The sequence below is a fragment of the Agelaius tricolor genome, unplaced genomic scaffold (genome assembly GCF_023055355.1).
Source record: "Agelaius tricolor isolate 1412-34295 unplaced genomic scaffold, bAgeTri1.0.p SCAF_5, whole genome shotgun sequence".
NCBI classification, from domain to species: domain Eukaryota; kingdom Metazoa; phylum Chordata; class Aves; order Passeriformes; family Icteridae; genus Agelaius; species Agelaius tricolor.
Window position 1 is genome coordinate 33561114 of NW_027269265.1, and position 21885 is coordinate 33582998.

Here is a 21885-nt window from a genome sequence, read left to right on the forward strand (position 1 = left end):
GGCCCTCTCTCATGACTTCCCAGGGGGAGCTCATTTGTTGGACTGACGGGAAGTGAATTTACGAGGGCTCCCTGCGCATCGGTATTCATAGGTATTTTTTTTTCCTCCTCTGAGCTCTTTATTCAGGCAAAGGAGAGAGGAAGGGAACAGTGTGAAAATACCACTCAGTACAGACACATTAAGATTTTCTTAGGAGACCTACTGGGAATTATTTTACCATTAATGTCTTGAAATCTTGGCCCCCCATTAAGCAGCGGTGGATTTCAGAGTTTCATTAGGTGGCTCTGGAATTCTGCCACTTCACAGGGTGATGTTACTCTAGTCAAAACTGTAAAAGTGAGAAAGGAGCTAGTGAAGAGTTGTGCGTGTGAGCCCCCTCTTTCTTTACAGGGCACCCAGCAGCAGAGCCTGCAAAATTTTATCTGAAGTTACCAGGTCATGACAACACTTTTTTTTATCTGTCTGTGGTGTTGCTCTATTTTCTTGCACATACCATTGCTAGTATCATGTTATGAGGTTTAGTGATTTGGCAGTTCTTACACCTTTTCATTTCTTACATATCCTTTTAGATTGTTTTCCACTGCAGAGTTAGCCTGGTGAGGACTGCTACCCCACATCTGGGCTGAGCAGCCCAGCATCTGAAATGGAGTTTCAGGCCTGCTGTCATTTCACCTGATAAGCTGTCCAGTGTGTGCCAGAGGATGCCAGCTCTGCCAGATATACTGATTGAATTGCCCATGCTCTGGGCAGCTTTCTGCACCTTTCCATAGCAACTACTTTCTTTTCCCAAAAGAATGCAGTGGGACAGAAGACTTCTGCTTCACTGGACTGAGAAAAGCCATTTGTCACAGCACACAGCTGGCTTCTATATCATTGGCAAGATGGCACATACACTGCAGATGAAAACCCCATTAGCCCTTCCATGCCAAAGAGTATGTAATGTTCCTTTACCTAAATTCTCCTGTAAATTTAGTAGATTTCTTCATATGTTTTTTGCCACTGTGTAACACTGCTTGGCTCCTACAGGTACTGCTGTGTTTTGCTCCACAGTTGTTCGCACGTTAGCAGATGAGAACCTGACACAAACTTAAATTATGTAGTTAGTTCATTTGGTCAGTAAAGGAGCTAAAGAAATTTTAAGTTTATTGTATTAATAAACTCTCTTGGAGGTTTTTACAGATAGGTTGGGTATACATAAAAAAATCCACAACTTCTGGAAAATATTGTTTGTTGTGGAGCCATTTTGGACTTCCAGGGTTCTGGGCTGTAAAATGTTGTAGAGCCTGATAGATTCCCAGTTACAGACTATTTTGATTGCTGTATTTTTTTGACAGAGCAGCAAGAAAAACAATGATTTCTCAAACAACTGAACAGTGACTGGGTTTTCTATTTTTACTTCTGTTTTGATACACAAAAACTAGATTTATAATATGTCCACTAAATCCCACTACATTTTAAAACGCAAATTATAAAGATGATTTTAATTCCTCTCATCTCAGGACTGTTCAAGAGACTGGCTCAATCTCTGTACACATATCACATGCTAGCGATTGCTCCAGTGTATGCCCATTTATAGCATTTCTCTTACAACACCTTCTCACTTGATTATGTGTTACTGCTTGTACTCTAGACAAGGTGCACTTTTTGGAAAAGGATGTGTGACATGAGAATTACCATGTGCCCATGTAGTTTTCAAGGATCTTTAGTGGTTATCAAAGTTACAGATATCTAATATGAAGGCTATGAAAGCACACCACTAAGATGTAAATATAAAATTAAATATCATCTGCCCAATCTTTTCATTTGCATGCTGGCAAATTACTTGCAGGTTTAGAGAGAGAAATGGTTCTTTGAGTGGGACTTGCCAGGAGAAGGGGGAAGGTACCCATGTGTGCAGCCATAAGGTTTCTGATTTATCTGTGCTCTGTATGAGCGGTTGGTTACGCCTCAGAGCTGCAGAGCTGAAGACAGGATAGCCCCATGGTAAGTGAGTAAGGAGGGAGGGAAATTACGCATTGGTTTGGTGAAGTATGTAAGAGACATCAAGGAGAAAAGAGTTCATTAAAAAGGGAAGTTCTGGGAAAGAAGTTACAATGTAATGATGGGGAAGTAAGACCTTACTAGATGTATTATTTTTGGAAGATGAAGAAGGGATCAGAGTAGGATAATCAGAGAGATCAGGGAGGGAGAGAGGATTTGTACAGACCAAACATTTAAGCATGATTCTTCAGGTGACCTGTTGCAGGTTTGTGACCAAATTAAGTTGGGTGTATTATCAAATTAAATGAGTACATGCATGTAAAATACATATTCAAGAATTCTTTGCAGAGCTGGACTCAATACTGTGTAGGGCAGAGAATTCTTAACTCTTTCTGACCTTCCTAGCACCTCCAGGAACTACTCAATACTTTATTTTGTTCCCAAATTAGCTTTGCTTCAGCACTACCCTCATCCCCACTGGCAGCTCTTCCCATCTCCGAGTTGCTTAGTACACGTGGCAGCTTTCAGGGCTTCAGGCTTCATTCACATGCCCCTTGGAAGTAACCTGGCATGACTTACCTGACATGTAACAGAGTGAGCCCATTGTCAGCTCTTGTCTTTGCCCTGCCTGTTGTCATGTGATGCATGAGAATGGTGGTGAAAAGTGTCTTGCCCAGTGTCCTTAACGGGGTTAGTATTTGAGTGTAGGGTAGTCTTTGAGCTGGTTTAATCCAGAATATCCTAGGTCCCAATTCTTATCTAATTCTTCTCCAGAACAGATTCTAATCTAGTTCAGTCCATCTGTTGGGTTCTAAATGTCATGTTAAATCACATACATGAAACACAGTCATTTAATAGGGCATGCAGTTTACAGGGTGAAAATGGGGAGAAATCTCATTTTAGGTGATTCTCTTACTCACATAGAACTTGTACACAGATATTCCTTTTTAAAAATAAATTATTAATCACACTACCCTTTTGTTATCTAAACAGCTGGATGGCAAAATCTGGCCTAGTCACCCACTGTATTTGATTTTGCAAAGAATTGGCACTTGGAGAGGGTCAGTTTGCATTTCTCTCTCTCTCCATTATGTTGTGTGCTTAGAGAGGTTTGTGTGGGCTATTACACTTGGCTCCCATGAGATCCCACATCTGGTAAAGGAAAGAGTGTGTGACCCTGCTCACAGCCTCTTCCTTACCCCCAGCCTCCCCCCATCATCTGAGAAGGTTAAACTAAAAGCAACATGTATGATGGCAAAGGTCCAAGTTTGAAATGTGTCCGTTGTATGTGTTCAGTTCAAAAACAACATATCAAGGCGAGTGCAGTCCTTGCAAGTGGCACCCCTGGGCCTTCTTTTATTCCAAAGCAGAGATATTTACCCAAGGAAAAGATGGAAGTGATGGGGTAACAGAGTACACATGTTGGGAAAATATGCAGGCAGAGACTGAAGAAAAAATAACATTCTGCCACAAGTAGCTGCCTTGTTCCTCAACTTTTTTTTTTCCCTTCAGATTAGAACCAGCCATTTTTGTGCTCTTTCAAGCACCTTCTGTGGTTTCCTGACAGCTGGCTAGAGAGGATTGAAATCTGGCTTGAAAAATAGGCCATGGGTCATGTTATTTTCAAGAGGGGAGAAGCAAAATTCCCATAATGGTCAAAATTCACAGGCTTGAGTTTTTTTTGGGTTTTTGTTTTGTAGAACATCAGTGTTGGATATTTTAATTTTAACTTCAGTTAAAAATTCATAATAAAGAATAGCTACAGATTAAGCTCTATGTTTCTCTTCCCTCTGATTTATAACGGCATATGCAGTATTTCGTGTGGAGCTGCAGCATGTTCTTTTTCTCTGGAGTGTGACAGGGAAATGTTCAGCTTCATAAAAGAGTATGCTGGGGTTTTCTGAAAGTATTTTTTTGTTTGTTTTTTTAAGAATATGGTAACATTTGTCTTGCAAATACTGTTTCATTAACAGAAAGACAAGTCTGAGTAACAGCCTGGAGACCAGTGTTCTTTTTCCCAGCTCTCCTGAGCCTGAATTGAAAATACCAATACTTTCTTCAGCTTTATGTTCAAGCAGATGGTTTCTGTTAGGAGTTATAAACCTTTCTGGTGTTTTGTTCTTTTGTGAACAAGTTCTCTTTTTAAAATATTATAAAAAGAGAATACTTGGTTCACAGAAGTGCTAACTTACTCAACCTGCATTTTAGGGCTTGAGGCTGCTTCTTAAGAATGCAGTTCACTACTCCTGCAGTCAAAGGGTACAGGCTAAAAAGGCAGTCTTGTCAACTGGGTTTAAGGAAAGAAAGAAAAGAAAGAAGAAGCAGAGCAAGAAGTACAAGAGAAAATGTCAATAGGAGGCAGAAAGTAGAAAAAGTCAAATATCATGCCCTGCTGTATGGGGAGAGTCAGGAATTCCAGCCAAAGTTGTATTATAGTAGAGCATGAAGAAGGTGAAAGTGTTGATTGACTCCTGACTTTTAAACAGATGGATAAACTAAACAACCCCAGGCAGTGGCAGAGCATGACTGAGTCATGTACAGCATCACAAGGAGTGCAGGAACCGAATGAGGGGAGAGCTGGGACCATGCTGCCTGACCAGAGCATGCCCTGCATCAGCAACTCTGCATCCTCCAGAAATGTCATTCAGAGCATCTTTCTTCTCTTAGCTTTAATAGTATGTAACAGTCCCTTCCACAGAAGAACTAGAATGGGGTCAAAGGAGAGTATTGTCAGCATTAGCCAGTCATCCATAACACTTCTAGAGACACTCTAAGAGCAATTTTAACAAGGGTGTGTTATGAACAGACATTCTCTAAGAACCGTGATAGAAGCCCATTCCACACAGCCCATTCACTGAATAAAAGGGTTTTTTATGGGTAACTGAGATAAAAATAGTCATCAATTCTTACTCCCAGCCAACTCCTTCAGAATGTGAGTAAGCAGCACAGTCTAATGGGTAGAAGGTGTTGGAAACTAGGAGCTCAGTTCTAATGTTTGCTCAGGTCTGGACTTGTTAAGGGAAAATGGCTAACACTGGTGAGCAGTTCCAGCTAGTAGATAGCACTATTGAACTATTCTGTGAAAATGCATGGAATAATTAGTTAGCATGTGCAAAATGTTTGAAGATAACCAGTTTCCAAATTTCTGTATTCCCATGTGCTGTAATGGTGGCAAGTGCATCATAGTGCATGGTATAAGAGATCTGTTAAATTAACTGAATAGATGAATGTGCCTCATCAGTTCCCCTCATATCCATGATACAAGTGATAAAAACCCGCTGATAACAGATTAAACTGATTGAATTAAATTTTTTCATCATGTCACTGAGTTTACACTGATTGACATGAAGCTGTGCCCATCTGCAATGATTTTGCTTAGTAGGTCCAATGTCTTTATAAACAAAATTTATAAATACAAAATTTATCAAGTGAAAGGCTCTGTTGTCATAACCTATGTCTATTTTCATTCGGGATTTCTGCACCAGAGGTACAAAAATTATTGTGCAAGTATGTTGTATAGTCTTCAGTTCTAGACTGAGCCCTTTCAGAGGTATTAATGGTCCCACATTTATACCAGAAAGTTGACTTGGCTTCTGGAAGTAGTATTGAGTGCCAAAACAGATTACTACTGTGTAACCAGTTTTCACCTGTTTTTGTGTACTAAGGCATTAATGAAAGAATACTTCTTGGAACAGTTTAATGGTTAGAGGAAGGTAGTGCTATTCATGGTTTTGCTAGGCAGTAGCCTAGGTACACTCAGGGATTATTTGCAAACCACAACAAACCACTTTAACTGTCTGTAAAGGGCCTGCCCTGTCAGAAAAATGGGTGTAAGAATATTACCACTTTTCAGGCTTTGTTACTCATAAGCTGAAATGCTTAATGATCCGAATCAGTAGCTATTCTTACTGTAGCACCATGTTTTTTTAAGTCTATTTTTCTGTTTCTGCTATGATTGACTATCATAGCAATAGCCCTGTTTTTCATATGACATACTGTACTCACTATTGTTTGAAATTGCCATTAGAACATTTGACAATAGCGTTTTCTTTCTAAACTGACTTGTATTTTTTCCAGCACTGATTTTTTTTTTTTCTTTTCCTTTCCTGTTTATCTAAAATAGCTGAAGGAAAAGGACACATTGCGTCAAGGCTGATAGGACAAGAATTAGACCTACTGTATGTGCTGGTTGCATTCAGGCCTATGAGCACTTCCTTTCTCCTCCCCCATAACCAAACCCAGCTCTGCTGCATTCTTTGGAGCAGGCAGGATATTAAGATTTACAAGGCCTCTAGTCTTTGATGTATTGGGAGACCATGGCTCTTTCTCATTTCTTTACAAAGCCTGAGCCTGAGGAAAACAGGTACAGGGATCATGAGAATGGAAAACTTCATATTCCCAGCATTTCAGGTAATGTGTTTGCCCTGAGAGTGATAGTAAAGGAATACAAGATATGCTGTGATTTGGTGCTTGGGATTGGTTACAATCTAAAACCTCATCTGGACTGAGTGCAGAGCCAAATTCTGAAGTGATTTAGTCTGACTGCTTACATGTTTACTCCTGCATGGATATTGACATAATGGGACAATTTGCCCTTATGGAGTTGCAAAAGATTTGTTAACACATGGAGTTCCCACTGGTTTAATTCAAATAAGTTTAATAGGTTTACTGGAACTTGTACCACACCCAGGTTCCTCCTCTATTTAAGCTGCATTTCACTAAGTGCTTACACAAGGGTTTGCAATAGTTTAGGTAAATTGGATATAAACTGTGCATTTACTTAAAGCAGTGTAATTTCCCTATGTAAACAAGAGTGAAGTCAAAAGCCATGGACAGCCCCCTTCCTCCGGACGCAGCTGGAAGGCGTTGCTGAGATCAGTTACTTACCACAGTCCTCTCTTGGCCACTGCCAACTGATCAGCCATGGACAGGGCTTGTGTGTATGCTCCCCAGTAAGTTTTGGGGTGTAGGGTAAAGGTGTACTAGCTCAAACCACTCATTTAAATTGATGTGACAAACCTGCCTGGAGGTGCTCACACCAGTGGCTCTGCTGGGAGATGGCAGCCCTGAGCAAGGTGGCAGATAGAGGCAGCTGGAGGGCAGCAGTCTCTCAGCCTAGGACAGCTGTACAGAGTGAGCATCTCCCCATCAGCTCATTTCCACACAAGCTAGGGGTCCCTTCAACCAGCTTATTCACAATTTACCCTTTACTAAAGACTTCACAGCTGATTTAATTTACGAGTGAAGGAGCATTGACTTCTATCCGTTACTGGGCCACTTCTACCTGCTGCATTCAAGCTGTCAGACATCAGGAGATTTGTCTGCTGTAAATCGTTCCCATTTTCCAGTTAGCAGTGCAGAATATTCAAGAGAGCAGGTTTCAGTTCAAAATCCAAAGGGGCTTCACTTGCCATTTCTCTTCAGGGTTTCTTTACTGTCTGTAATTCTAATTGTAGAATATCTTTGCACAGCTGCTTTTCAGTTTCACTCCTCACTTCGTTTGCCATTGTTGACTGAAAGCAGCCTGTTTTCTTTCCACTGCCTTCAGTGGAAGTGCTGCAGGGTCCAGTTACCTCTGTGATAATCAGGGAAGGTCTTTTATAAATATCTGAAAAAGTGCTTTAGCATTAAGAAGTGAACATGTAGGAGCTCATGTGCTACATTCAGCAGCAACTGAAAAGTGGAACAGAGTTCCATGGTTTAGCTCCATAGCAGTTTAAACTGCTCAGTCTGCTGTGCTCCTACTCATTCAGCTCCCAGCTTCCTCTCTTTCTCTTGCTCTGGCTCTGGTGCTTTCCTGACCTGAATACTTGTACAAACTGGCTTAAACTAGCTGAAAAACAATCCAGGGGGATTTTTTTAGGCCACTCAGCTGAGACTGGTTGAAGGTGCCATGGAATGGCATCTTTAGATAATCGTTCATCAGTTCCTCTAAGCTTTCCTGTTACAAAAGACAGCACTGGCTAGTGCTGTTTCCAGGACAGTTTCTGAATTTGGTGACCTGTGTTTCACAGCTGACTTACAAATGCAATTCTTCATGCCAGGACCTTCCATAAAAATGTACTAGTATGTATTCTTAAAACCACTGAAAAGAGAGTCCTACATTAATTGCTAAATAGGCTTTTTAACATCATGAAAAGTTCAGTTTCAGTAGGACAGTGTAAGTCTCCAGACTCAGGTCAAATATTTTGCTCTGTAAGATTGGGCCTACTTTGTCTCTAACAGTAAACTAACAGTTTGAGTGCATTTGCCTTTCAGAAGAAGTCTCTAGCAAGAGCAGGGGATAGAATTCTCATTGCTGTAGTCTGTTTCTCTTCCCTCCCAGCAGACAGCAATTGATCACTTTGATTCCCTCCCTAAGGGATCCTTGCTCCATGTTGACATACAGGACTGCAGAGCAGCAACACTTCCAGGATGGGACCTAGACCTATATTCTGTCTTCTCATCTCTCCTTTCTGATAAAGATCAGTGGTCCAACATGAGGTTAACTAGGGGAAATCACCTGAGACCTTTGTCACTGATATTAGCAGAGAAGTCCCAGAGTGAATGGTCAGAGGCAATACATTGTTCCTGTCCTTAGTCTTCCTCTGTCTGAGTGACCATGCAGCATCAGACAGTGGGAAGCTTGTGCTGGTGCTCATCCCTCACGTGTGTTTTAGTTAGATCCCATCATTCTTTGGGCTTTTTATTTTTGAACAACACTAATTTGCAGGAAGAACAGAATAAAAAACTTTGATCATGCAATCCTGGTTTGTTTTCACTATGTTTTCTATTTCACTATGTACCTATTGAGTAATCTCTGGCAAAGGAGGGTGATAAGGATGTGCTTGTGAGCACAGAAGCATGCACCACTATACCTGCAATACCAGAAAGCATCTACAAGGAAGTTGCAGACACATGAAAGCCCAGGCAGTGACTTCCAAAGGAAGTACACGGGTTAAGACTAATGCAGAGATAGGCATGGAATTGCCCCTGTTATCTAGGGAGCAGGAAGCATCTGGGTGTATCAATGTATCCTAAGTGATCTGTTAAGGAGTTTAGGCTCACTTTTGAATGTGTTTGGTCATGTAGACATTTGGAATTGCTGTCACCTTATTGTTGATGGGCAGGCAGAGCTAGTCACCCTGGGATTGTTGCAGTTGTCTTAGACCTTCCTTTATAAAATCCTGTTTGCATCTAATTACAATTTACCATAACATTTGTGCCAAGAAGGCTAATATAAGGGACTTGTTTCTGAGTGATTTTGATAGAAAGCTTCTTCCAAAAGTTTGTATTGTTATGAAGAAAATGGTTGTTTTACAAGTGATTGAAACTAATTTTTCTTTTCTAGGAAGATCTATGGCCTCCATTTTTGGCCATGAATTGTACATTATTGATGGATAAATGGGATATTAGGAGAAAAAAAGGGAAGGGGTTTTATTTTCACATTAAAATCTACCCCAAATGGTCATATTCTAGGCATGAGTCCATTTTCTTTTGAAATTCCTTTTTCTAACCTTTAAGAGTTGTTGTGTCACTGTAAGGCAGTATTAGGACACAGGATATTAAGATGTGTCCCCAGTTTCACAGTACACATCTGGGCATCTTGAAGGAACCTGAATGGAAAGCAGCGAGCAGTAGATCATGGCAGTGATGAGCTGGGAACCTGTTGAAGCAGAAGACTGTGGAAGTAACAGCCACAATGAGGTTTAAAATTGGTGTGGCATCAGAGGAGATCCATGAAGGAAGGTATAGCTTAAAAGAACTCTCCAGACCTTAAATATATACTCAGGTTTTTGAATCTTGCTGTATTTCACTGTTCCATAGCAATTGGCTGACAAGATATTTGCTTCATTTCCCTCTTACCTTTAGAAAGAACAGTGTGGTTCCCATTTGTGCATGCAGTTAATAGTATACACCTTAGATCTAAAGCTACCTGAACCCTAGAAATACCAGCATTTTTCTCTAATGGAATACAATTTGACATTTTAAATTAATACGTGTTCAACAACACTAAACCAAAACATTATATTTTCACTCTAGGATTTGATGTCTAATACAACTGAAACTCAGTAAATTTTGGAGCAAAATGACATCTATGGCAAAAAATCCAAACATTGATGTCTATTCTGTGAAAACATTAAGGGCATTTCATTTATGAATGCTCTGAAGAAAGCAATTCAGTAGTTCTGTCCAGAGCAAGGGGCACTTTTGCTGAACTTCAAGGCAAGAATTCTATCTAAATATCAACTTAACTTTACATGATCTCTGTGGTAACATTTTATCTATTTCTTCAGCACAAATGAGTTCATGGTAAGGACATCTTTTTTACATTCTTTTCCTAAGTTTCTTTAAACTTTTGGAGTTCTTGTGAATGTATTTTGAGTTCGACCTATTTCTAGCAATCACAGAACTTGTTTCAAAACTTTGGCTGTTCTGAAAATGCTCTGTTTTGACATTGACAGCATTTAAGCCTTTCTCATTTCCTCCCCAAAACTGGAAACTCTCTTGATTTGTGAGGGGTAAGGAGTGGCCTAAATGATAAAATTGTCTTAAGAGACTATAACATTTATCATGAGATGGAATTCTATTAGCATGTGAAATTGTTTTTGGCTTGATTGCATCTCAAAGTTTAACAGAACATAGAACATACTCAAATAGTTTCTAGTTCTAAGAAGTGTGTAGATCTCAGTTTTACGTATGGCTGTCTCTCCAAACCACAAGTCACTAAAGAATGTCAGTGTGATGTTTGGCGAGTTAAAGGAGGGCAGCACTCCTAAAGCAGACTTCTGGTTTTAACCCTGCAGTAAGAAGACTCAAATGTTAGAGAGACTATTTTCTTTCACATGTATTATAATTTATTTTTTTCCACAGTCTGAAGTAGCAGCACCTGTGTAACCTTATTTAACTGCCTTCACACATTTTTCTTTCCCTCAGCTTATATTCTGCCAAAGTGACAAACTTTCCTCACTTTGAACTGCAGAACACCATGAAAAGCCAGCATGTCTCAGCCTTGTCCAATACTGTAAGTCTTCTATGCACTGTTCATTGGGAGCTGTCATTTTATTAATGCTGTAAGAACATGACTGCTCTAAAACAAGAGTATATCTTAGAAAAAAGCTGTTACAGCTTGCTAATTTTTTTAAAAGGAAATTTTAAAAAAAGGATCTACTATTTGCTTAGGCCTGAGTCTTTCCCAAGAGTGGATCATTCCAGATAACTTGCTGCTGCTCTTTGATTAAGAATTTTTTCTCCAGCAGGGGCTGTGAGGATCATAGATACATAGACTTGAATTCAGTGAGAGGCTTGTTAACAAACAGAAATTATGTTTCTTTACCTTTAGGTTGATCAAAAAACCCCAACCTTTAAGTCCTTCCTCATCATCTGGGGACCTAAAGGATGTTCATTCAATTTTTGGCTTCTCAGCTCATTCTGATAATGAGAATGCTAGTTAGGCTAGGGTCTTTGAAATGTGTGTATAAGTTTACCAAGGACAAGAGAGGCCTATGTGAGACTTGTCACATATTTAATTTCTACTCTCTGGGACACTACAGAAAAATTATTATAATCAGCATTTGCACACGAACCAGGGAATCTTGTCTCCATTCCAGTTCATTCCAGTTCATTTTCCACTCACAAGAATCTATCTTTTTCCATCACAACAGTGGTGGTAATTCACAGCAAATGATCTGCCATGTGGGTAAGTGGCATTCAGTTCCTCACTTGCTTCATTCTGCCATCTGGTGCTATTGCTTTGCTATCTGTTACTTCTTATCCAGCCTAACAGAGCTCACTATGCCTGGAATGGCCTAGAATTGATTTCAATGAAATGCAGGTCTGTGAAAAGATAGGTATAAACCCCAAAGAGGAGGCAATTCATAGCTTCTTTTAGTAATCTTCTTTTGAGTCCAAAGTACGTGCCTTCCAGTGACCAAAAAGTTCAACATATTTTTTATGGTGAACAGCCTTTTTGTTAAAGGTCTTACTAACACAGGGAATGAAATTTGTTAAAATACTAATTTTATTTCCATACTATCACTTTTAACACGACCCAACTCTATGTTTTCCTGAGAACCAATGAGGCTTGAGATTTTTTTTAATTAAAAGCCAGCAAATGTGGGAGTTTTATTTCCTTTCCCGTTGAATGCATTTGAAGCATCTCTGTCTCCAGCTGGCTGTGGGAGCAGAGCCAGCCCATAATGGTTTCAAGCCCAGTGTGTGCATAGGGGAAAGGGTTTTAACCTGATTGATGACTCTGGAAGTGCTTGCAGCACAGAGTGCTGAAGCTGGTAGCACTGGAGTTGTTTATAAGATAGGAGAGAGGAGGTGGATGTGTTTTTCAAAAGCTGGCAATTCTTCCCAGTCAAGTGCAGTAAATGTTTCATGAACAGTCTCATTTCATCGGCTTGTGGGCACTCTGCTCTATGAAACTTTGGAATGGTTGCCAGAATTTGAAGCTGAGATTGCTTGAACTTTCTTGCTGTCCTGACCACTGGCCTTACAGCCATTCCTTCAGGTACGCTGGGCCTGTCCATCCTTTAGGACTTTGCAAGAGTAGGCCTGAAAATTATTGTTCACCGTGTGTTGCTTAAAAATGCAAAGCAGGGTGACATTGAAGTATCTTCCACAATCGTGGTATCCTTTCCAACTTTACATAAGATTTACTGCTTTCCAGGCCTCGTGTTGCTCTAGTTTTAGCATGGGTTTCTTAAGAAATTCGTAGTATCTTATCTCTGCCTGATCCATTACACAATGGCCACATTGTCATTTCCTTAGGTATGATAACATTATTGGCCAGAGTGACTTAACTTGCTTTAGGGCCTTGTGATCTTGCATTCATCTTTATAACACCTCTCTAGTGGGAATGCTTCCAGCAGTATGCTGTAGAGGAGAAGAGGAAACATTTTTGTGAAGGAGTCTGCTCTCAGTCATCACATGGGGGTAGAAGTGAGGTATATTATGTTCAAGGTTCACAGTTAGAGGACCAGGAAAGAGGCTAGATTGTTAAGCAGAATGTGAAACGGCCCCAGGGTTGCACTCTGGAGGAGTTGACTACTTTTTGAGTGAGGAGGACAAGACTTCCTCAGGAGCATTTAGAAGTACAAATAAGGTAGAGGAAATACAGAGACTGGAAAGAGGGGAAGGAGGAAAGTGCAAAGAGAAAGGTGGCACACATCTTGCTCAGTATCTGTAAAAATGGGGCTGGATATTTGAGAATGTGCTTGTCTGCAGGTTTTCAGGTTCCTGCTTCTCAGCAGCTCAGAAGCTGCATGCATCGTGGTCTGTTTCATGATAAATTAGTGTTTCTGTGTGGAACCATAAAGCACAGACATGCTTGAAGACGGTCAGGTGGCAAGAGAAATTATCTGAGCTTTGTGAAAAGCCAAAAATTCAGGGAGACAGACGTTTGGTTTCAGTTCTGGGCAGATGCTCAGGTCAAGTCTTATTTCGTCCAAACCACTTCCCCTACCCTTAGGCGCGATATTTTCAGAGTGAAAGGACAGGCAAAGCCCAGGGAGATTCCAGAGCACGGCTTGTTTGCAGCTGGCTGGACATGGAATTCATCAGCAACAAAGCAAGACTCGCTCTTCTGCGGATATGGGGAGAACTTGGATTTGTGCACGCACACACCAGAACAAACCAGTTCTTCCCTGTCTGCTGGGGAGGCTCCGGTTACAGTATCTGAAGCCAGAGATTTCATTTAAGCCATTTGGACCCGTTTGGACTCTGAGTGCTGTAGCCTTGCCTGCCTCCTTCCTCTCTCAGATCCCAGCCAGAAAAATCCTCCCCCTCGCTGCCCTCCCTTTCCAGCACACACAACACAGAAAGCAAAAACCGACCCAAGCTTGCCTTTGCAGCTGGGACTTATCAGCCAGAACACACACATGTAGGTCATCCATGGGAACTCGGCAAAGTGTTGGATCAACAAAAGCACTGGGGTGGGGGGGGGGGGGGGGGGGGTGTGCAGGGCAGCAGGAGGAACAGGGACAGAATTTTTTTAACGTTATTATTATTTTTATTATAGTCTGTTTTTTTAGAAAGGAAAAGGAAGAAAGATTACAGCAGCTTTTCTATTAAATGAGAAGATTAGCATGCCGTGGATGCTTTGCAGGGGTGTGATGAGATTTGCAGCAGATGAGTTGGTTGCTAGGCAATGCTAATGAAAAGCAGGCTTTCAAAACTTCTGTGCCATGTGGGCCCAAAAGTTATCTAGCCTCCCTCCTGCAGCCTCCACTCCCCCCAGCTATCCCCCCCACCCCATGCAACCTCACAAATATTTATAAAATCCTCACCAGGAACAAGAAAGATAGATGCTGGAGGGGCCTTTTGACAACTCGCTCTTCCTGAGCTACCCAGGTCACACACACACACACACACACACAGTTTGATGATTTTCTTTTCCTCCTTAGAAAAGTGAAAAACAAAACTCCACCCCCAAACCAAAGAAAACCCAAAAATGAAGCAAACAAAAAAAAGGAGAGAAGAAGAAAAGTTAGCAGTGGCTTCCAAAGCAGCTTGGTCTCCGATTTCAGAGTTCAGTCAGAGTTTAGCTTGCATGTGTGTGCGTGTGCATGCTGGGGGTAGGTACATGTTTGTTTTCGATTTCTCTCCATGCGTTTTCAAGCTGTGCTCTGGCTCTTCCCCTCCTCCCATCCTGTTGCAAACCTCCTTTCCCTTTCAAGGCCTTCTGACACAATGAGCTTATTTTCCCATGCTCCCTGTGAAAGCTGGGGTATGTGCGTGAAAGCTGCAGCCTCAGAGGACTCTTTTAAACACAGAAATTGAACGTTGCTGAAGTTACAGACAGGGTTTCTGCTATTTTTACAAATGACCCATGTCTTGCTCCCCTTCTCAGAAGTATCAGCATTCTTAGATATCTTACCATCTGTCTCTCCCAACTGTTTTTTTAAGTGAGTTTAATGTTGGTATGACAGCATTGAAGACTGATGTTTACTGCTTGCTCCATGTTCTCCTTACTGCTGTGGCTTGTGTGCCTCATTCCTAAGTCCTTTCATATGAGCAAACAAGGATGTTTCCATGCTCAATTCTAGGCTAAAAGTGTCAAAGAGGCATCATTTATCAAGATCTAATTCTAAATAATTCAATGGAGTAATACAGTTCTGTCATGAAAAAGCAACATTTCAAAGTTACAAACTTACAAAGCCCAAGAGCTATCTTGGGCTGTAGATTGGACAGGGGGACCTGCAGAAGCAGAGCCTCACTGCACTGCTCATTTTGAGATTCACTCACCCCCTGCTCCAGTTTATCACATTGGATGTAAACTCTTTCTTCAAAGCCAGTGTTTATGTTTCATGAATGCTTCTGGGGAAGTAAGAGGTTAGCATGAATTGGAAACAAAATTTAAAATTACTGTACAGAGTGAATACAAGTGTCATATGGTGGTCCCATATAGTCCAAGTTTGACAGTTAATGATCTTGATTGAGGTCTGCAGAAGTCGGTGGCACTTGGCCTAGTGAAAACAAGAGCCTTTGGGGAGGAATGTGGGATTTTTTTTTTTTTTGTTTTGTTTTAAAACATGCTGGAGCAGCTTTGCTTTGCCTGAACTCTTTCTCACTGATGCCAGTACGAAGTGTTAATCAATAAGAAATTCCTTGGGCAGACAGATTTTATGGGGCTGCTGCAGTGACCGTACCATACCATATTTCAGATGGCAGTGGCCTATTTTTCTTTCTTTTTCATTTTCTTCTTTTTTTTCTACCAACAACCCTGTTTTAGTCAGTACAGTGTGGATAGTTGATATATTAAGCCAATGTCCTGATCATATGTGGTCTCTGAAAATCTCAAGGCATTCCCTCCAGAAGTTAATCTTTCAGTTATCAGTTAGGGGGATTAATTTCGGCTTCCATAAATTCTCCTACTGTTTCAATTAAATAAGGATGGCAAATTTCTAAATGCTTGGGAATGCAGCCAGCTGCTGTGTGCATACTGTGGGATGACCTTTCAGGTAACATTCTGTTATTTGAAGTAAGAATTTTGGCCCTGCAGGACATATAGGTTGTGTTAGGAAGTCTAGTAAGGGCAAAACTACCATGTACCATGTGCCCTCCTTCCATTCCTTTGTCAGGCAAAGCAAAATGCCTAGACACTACCACATTTTTGAAAGCTGGCTCCAAGCATTCCAGGTCTGTACAGACATGCCTGCAAAGCATTGTTGGCCATTAGAAAGGCAAACTTATTTGTCATGTTTTTTCCTAAGCTGTTGTGTAGTGCTGTCCATGTGGTTGACTGCTGCCCCCAGCTCCATTTCAGTTGTGGATATAGGCACTCCTTTGTGTAGCTTGGTCCTCTCTGTTTTGATATTTTCTAGATTAAAAAGTGATGTACAGATTGAAAATAGGGGCATCTCTGGGAAAAAAAAAATATCGGATGTTCTGTACTCTGAAATCAAACCCACAGGGCTTTGCTCCCACCAGAGTGGTGTCCCAAAGCCATGCATGCACTCATTATCTGGAGTCACTCCATATACTACATGTCTTAGCAAGTGACCAAAGTGCTACAAAAATACTTTCCTTAATAATGTTACCAGAATTGCATAATAAATGTAAAAGATGGCCACCTTTCATTCACATGTGACTGCAATTTTTGCTTTTGCACTAGCAGTTATGAATTTTGACCAGTCAGGTCTTAGCAACATGCTGGTCATTAGGGACCGCATTTGATGGTCACCTCTCTGACCTCTGTGCATGCCATATCTTGTGTTCACATATGCAAGAACTCATAAAGAAAGTGCTAACCCTTCAAGAAAAAGGAGCCAGACCATGTGATTTATCTGCATAACTTGTGGGAGATCAAGTTGGGATAAATCAGGTCAAACATTTTATCCTTTAGGCTTCAAGGTGTTTGATTTGTTTAAAGAGTAGCTGACACATTTCAAATGTGTGGCTGAAAGCACTCCTGATAGCAAACTTTCCCTCACAGACTTGTCTGTGTGCCCACTGGAGTCAGTGGACTTTCTAGGGAGTAAGACAGTGTGCATAATGGATTTGGGGGTGAGTACTAGCAGACCTACACAAGCAGAGCAGTATTTGCTGATCAAGAGACAGCAAAACATATAATTTTTCACTAAAGAAATGCTGTGTCACTGAAATTTGCTTTGGATTTCTGGTTCTGTGACTGCCACCACCATCCCACTGATTGTTTGGAGAAGGTCCTCTGCAGATTCACATACACTCAATTGATCATGAATGAAACTAAGAGCAGTTATTAATCTTACTGCCTGGTTGCACTCTAAACCGCCTTCTAATCCTGCCTCTGTTCTCTTAGACAAAGAATGCAGTGAGATGAAGGCAGGATCAATGCCAGCATGGAGCTGCCCTTTTTAGTAGTTGTCGTGGCAGGGTTTTATACATCATCAACAGTGAGTAGTTCCCAGTGTACTGGGGGAGAAGGGAGGGAAAATGAATTAAAAGGGTCAGATGTTGTGCTCCTGAAGGGATGGCAGAGTCCCATCCTGACTCTCGGTCTCTGGTGAATTTTTCAGTTCCTTGTATTTAATGACTGACCTAACGAGACATTACAGCCCTACTGCCCTTTGGAGATCCATGAAGAGCTCAACACAAGCTAAGAAAGGGTGTATTGTGTCTTTGATCCAATGGGCAGTATTTCACAGGCTGGCAGATTTAATAAAATCTCAGAGGAACCTCAGCTCATTTTTTAAGAGGCTTAACATTGAGTTAAAAGTTCCCGTTACTCCCGCATTGTTGGAGACCAGTCCCTTCTTGTGTGCTGCCAGAGGACCTGCAGGGAATTGGGGCTTCATGAGACCAGATTGCATGTAGGCAGCTGGTTGAGACTGGTTAGAAATCTGCAGGAGCAATAGTGGGATGCAAGATGCTTTCTAAGCCTTTTTGTTTCTCAGTCTTTGAAGCGATCCAGTGGCTCACATGCAGTGTAACAACTTTGCTCCACACCTGAAAGGAAAGCTGACCTGCTGATAAGGACTTTTGATCAGTAATTTTGAGCTGCATGACATGAAAAACTGTGTAATACCACTGCTTTTAGCAACATCGTTTGTCCCACCATTAACACTAAGTTATCCAGCTGACTTCACAACTAGAAACATGAGCAAGTTCACTGTCACAAAGTCCTCCCCTGATACAATCTTTATGGATATAGCTAGAAAGGAAGTATGAAGGTGGAGAATATCTTACAGACTGATAAATGGATCCTTGGAGCTTTAGACAGCACCACAGTTTCTTGTTCAAAGCTGTTCCAGGTAGGCTGGAAGAGATTCCTTGAGCAACATGCTTTCTTTGATGTTCATTGGTGAGAACTTGGGAACTTCTGCACCAGGAAGAAAATCACACTGTGGTATTTTGGAGTGCAGGTCTAGAGCAGGTCAAAATCTGAAAACTGATGAATACTGAGAACTGCAGAGTTTGTTTTTGACCACCTGAACACTTAAACCACTACTCTGCTCACTTCTGTTATTGTTTTGGAGGTGCTGGTTGAGGACTGCATGAGTAATTTCACAGCAAGAGTTCCAGTGTAGGCCATATGTTGATCCATCAGTCTAAATTTATATAGAACAACTATTCGAGGAAAATGTTAGTAATTAGTTTAATGGGGAAAAATAATTTTGCTTAGATTTTCAAAAGTGCAGGGTAAATACTTCCGAAGTACCAAGAACTCAAACACTAACCTTTTTTGAGTTATGAAGTATAGGTTGCATGGTATTTCAGCCACCACTAACTCTAAAGTAGAATCCTTTGCAAACTCAGAAATTCACTGCTTGGTTACTGCCACTCCCATGGAAATGGCAGGCTGCTGGAGTTTTGCATTTGCAGCAAAAACGGAACCTCCACCTAAGGACACTAGTTAAAACTTTTTTAGTCATTGATTGAAATTTGGCCTTCTGGGTCAATAAATGTTCACATTCTGTAAGAAGTTTTAACATGGGCACTTAGTCAAAATTGGCACCTGAAATTATTAGAGATGGGAAAGAGAATGCTCCAAACCCTACTTTTTATAAGAACTTTTGCCATTGTATACATCTCCTGTAATATAGGTGTTGAGGCTCCCAATGATTGATCCTTGTAAGATCCAGCAGAACCATGCTCCCTTCCTGTTGGCAGATGCAGATCCTGCAGAGATGAACAAAATACAATCTCCAGAGATGTTTTTAAGATAACTTCTTTCTTGAGAGAAGACAGCGACGGGGGACAAATGCTTTCAGGAAGTAGAAATTGCTGTTTGGAACTGGTATGTCTAGTGGTACTGTTAAATATCAAGAGAAAACAAAGTTAAATGAACTATTGCAAAGGAAGAGGCAGTCATGTAAAAGGCAAAGATGATTTGTGAGATTTTGCAATAGCCTCCCAAGGGAAGCAAGGCCTTTTGCTTGAGACATTTAAAATTAGACTGGACAGAGCAATGGAAATTCAGTGTATGAGCACCCCATGGGACAGAGTGCATAAGCCTATGGGTCTCCCTTTGCATGTTCCCTTACTCTTTTGTAACTCTTCCTGAATACCTCCATGCCAAATAATAATTTGTTTTCCCCAGATGCCCATCCTGGTTCTCTGTTCCTCCCCTTTTCCCCTTTAAGAAAGGAGCCGTGTTTGATTCATGGTGTCAGCTATCTTCCAAGCTCCGATCCAGTCCCAGGGGTGGGAGCTCATGGGACTGACGAGGGTAGGAGTGATCAACTGCAGACTTTCCTGTTGCTGAGCTTGCTGCAGGCCTGACCGTTTTTAAGACCTCAACAGATGTTTCTGCTTAGAAACTACTGGCATCTTTATGGACTGTTTTTTCCATTCTTCCCTCCTGGCCCTTGTCCAAGCAGCAATGAATTATGTAAGACTACATTCTAGCCTCTTCTTTATTATTATTTCTGTAGATGTATCTCTAAGAACTACTTCTATAGTTCCCTCTACCTAGTTTTAGATGTGTCAGCCTTCTCTTTGACCAAAACACCCAACTACTCTTAAAAACACGTATGTGCCTTTTCCTTATCTTTCAGAAACAGATGCCAAAAATACAAACACTACAATCCTAACTCATGGCTTCGGATTTAAGATGTCTCTCACAGTTCATACTGTGGTTTTAATCAATATGCCTTTTACTTAAAAGTTAACCCCTTGCTGTGGAGCTGGCTGTATTTGTCTCTTACTGCCTGTACTTAGTGAACAGTAACTAATAATAAGTAATTTAGAAACTGCTGCTGGAGCTCGAAATGGCTCCAACAAGCCCTCAATCTTCCCTACCTGGTTTAGCGGTTTAGCTGCCAGTTATTAGAAATGAACACATGTCAGACAGTCTTGAGTAGAATAAAAGCACTGAGCTGGTTTATTTGCACTGTTGATAAGTACTTGTAATCCTGCAAAATACACAGTGTAATGTGTGCAGGGCACCTGATGCAGTCTGGGTAATCTTAACCCTTTACCATTGGACGGCAAAACTTCAAAGCTCAAGACTGTCTAGATTAAGATTAAAGGTGATGTAAGTAATATATGCAAGACCACATGGAGATTACTTCAACTCAGAAGACAGAGAAATTTTCTGCGTTGGAAAATTTGGCAGACTACTACTTAATTTCAGATGTACTATAGTAGCAGAAATGAACTGTTTCCTTCTTTGGGAACACACAACTAGAAAGAGACAGAGTAGTTTAGCCAGTGTGCCACAGCCAAATGTGGGATTTTCATGCAGGCCTATGTTTAGTTATTACAGCAAAGAGTTGCTGTAAATCCTCTTGATGCACTTAGCAACTGAATTCCCACTGGAAGAAAAGCACATCTTTTCCAGCGTAATACTCTCATTGTTCACCACCTCAAACTCTTTCTGTGATTGTGCTGCTCTGACAAGGCACAATGCCATTGCAAGTTGTTCTCTTTGCATTTTACCCTTTCAGCAATCTAGTGGTGCTGATATAAAGTTATTGAGTAGAGGACTTCCTATTATTTGCAGTATATGTATACTGCTCGAGTATCAGCCAAGCAGTCACATGTTGTCCTACCTAGGTGCCTCTGCATTGGTTTTGTTGGACTGTGAGAGCTAAAAAAAGACTCAATCCTGTCTTGGTACCTTGTCTGAGACTGCCCAGCAAGAGAGTCAGTGGTACTGGTGGTTGTGATGTGGCTTTGGATCACAGAGACAAGCAGGACTGGTTGTCAGCCCCTGGAGTCCCACTCAGAAGAGAGCAGAGTGCAGTGCTGTCAGTGCACACACTGGATGTGCCCCAGCTGGCCCATGTGGCCTGGGCTCACAAAAGCCCTCACTGAAGTACCCTGCATTGTTCCTCCTGAAAGTAGAATGCTGAATGTCATGTGGTGAGAACTGAAACATATACAGGAGGAGAATAAGAGTTAAATTGCCCCATCTTTTTCTGACTTCCAATAGAAAACCATACAATGAGGATTGTGAGGTCAACCAGTTTGGCATCTTTTTCCAGTGTAGTATATGGTAGAGATAATTCATGCTATTTATGTATAAAATATTGTAGAATCCAAGCAATATCTTTGACCACCCGGCTGGGAGCAGAGTCTTATTTTTATTCATTTAGTTCCCGGACCACGTGTAGATAATATCAAGCCGGTTAACGTACGAATGAAACCTTCCCACCATGATTGCTGACTTCCCTGGAATGTCAGGGCCACTCACGAGGACCTGCACCTGGGAAGATTGCATCTACCACACTCAAGCACTGGGTGCCACCCTGCTATATGTGAATGCAGGCTCTTCCGAAGCGTTCAGACAACCATCTAGACATCTGGACTCACTTCTGTCTATTCCTGCACGTGTATGGCCCCAGTTCTACATGTGAAGGGACACAAAGGAACATTCGGTCATTTCTGCCTCAGGCAGAATAAACTGTATGTAAGCTCGCTGCATGGAGCAGTTGGGGTGAACCACCGGGGAGACCCTGACACTTTGTCGGTTGGATCCAGGTTCACCCAGTGCCG

The 21885-nt window shown here is 41.3% G+C and overlaps 1 protein-coding gene across 4 annotated transcripts in view; it reads left to right on the forward strand.

Moving 5' to 3' along the window:
- RAD51B (RAD51 paralog B) overlaps positions 1-21885 on the forward strand; it is a 397721-nt gene that overhangs the window by 302696 nt on the left and 73140 nt on the right. The window lies entirely within an intron of this gene.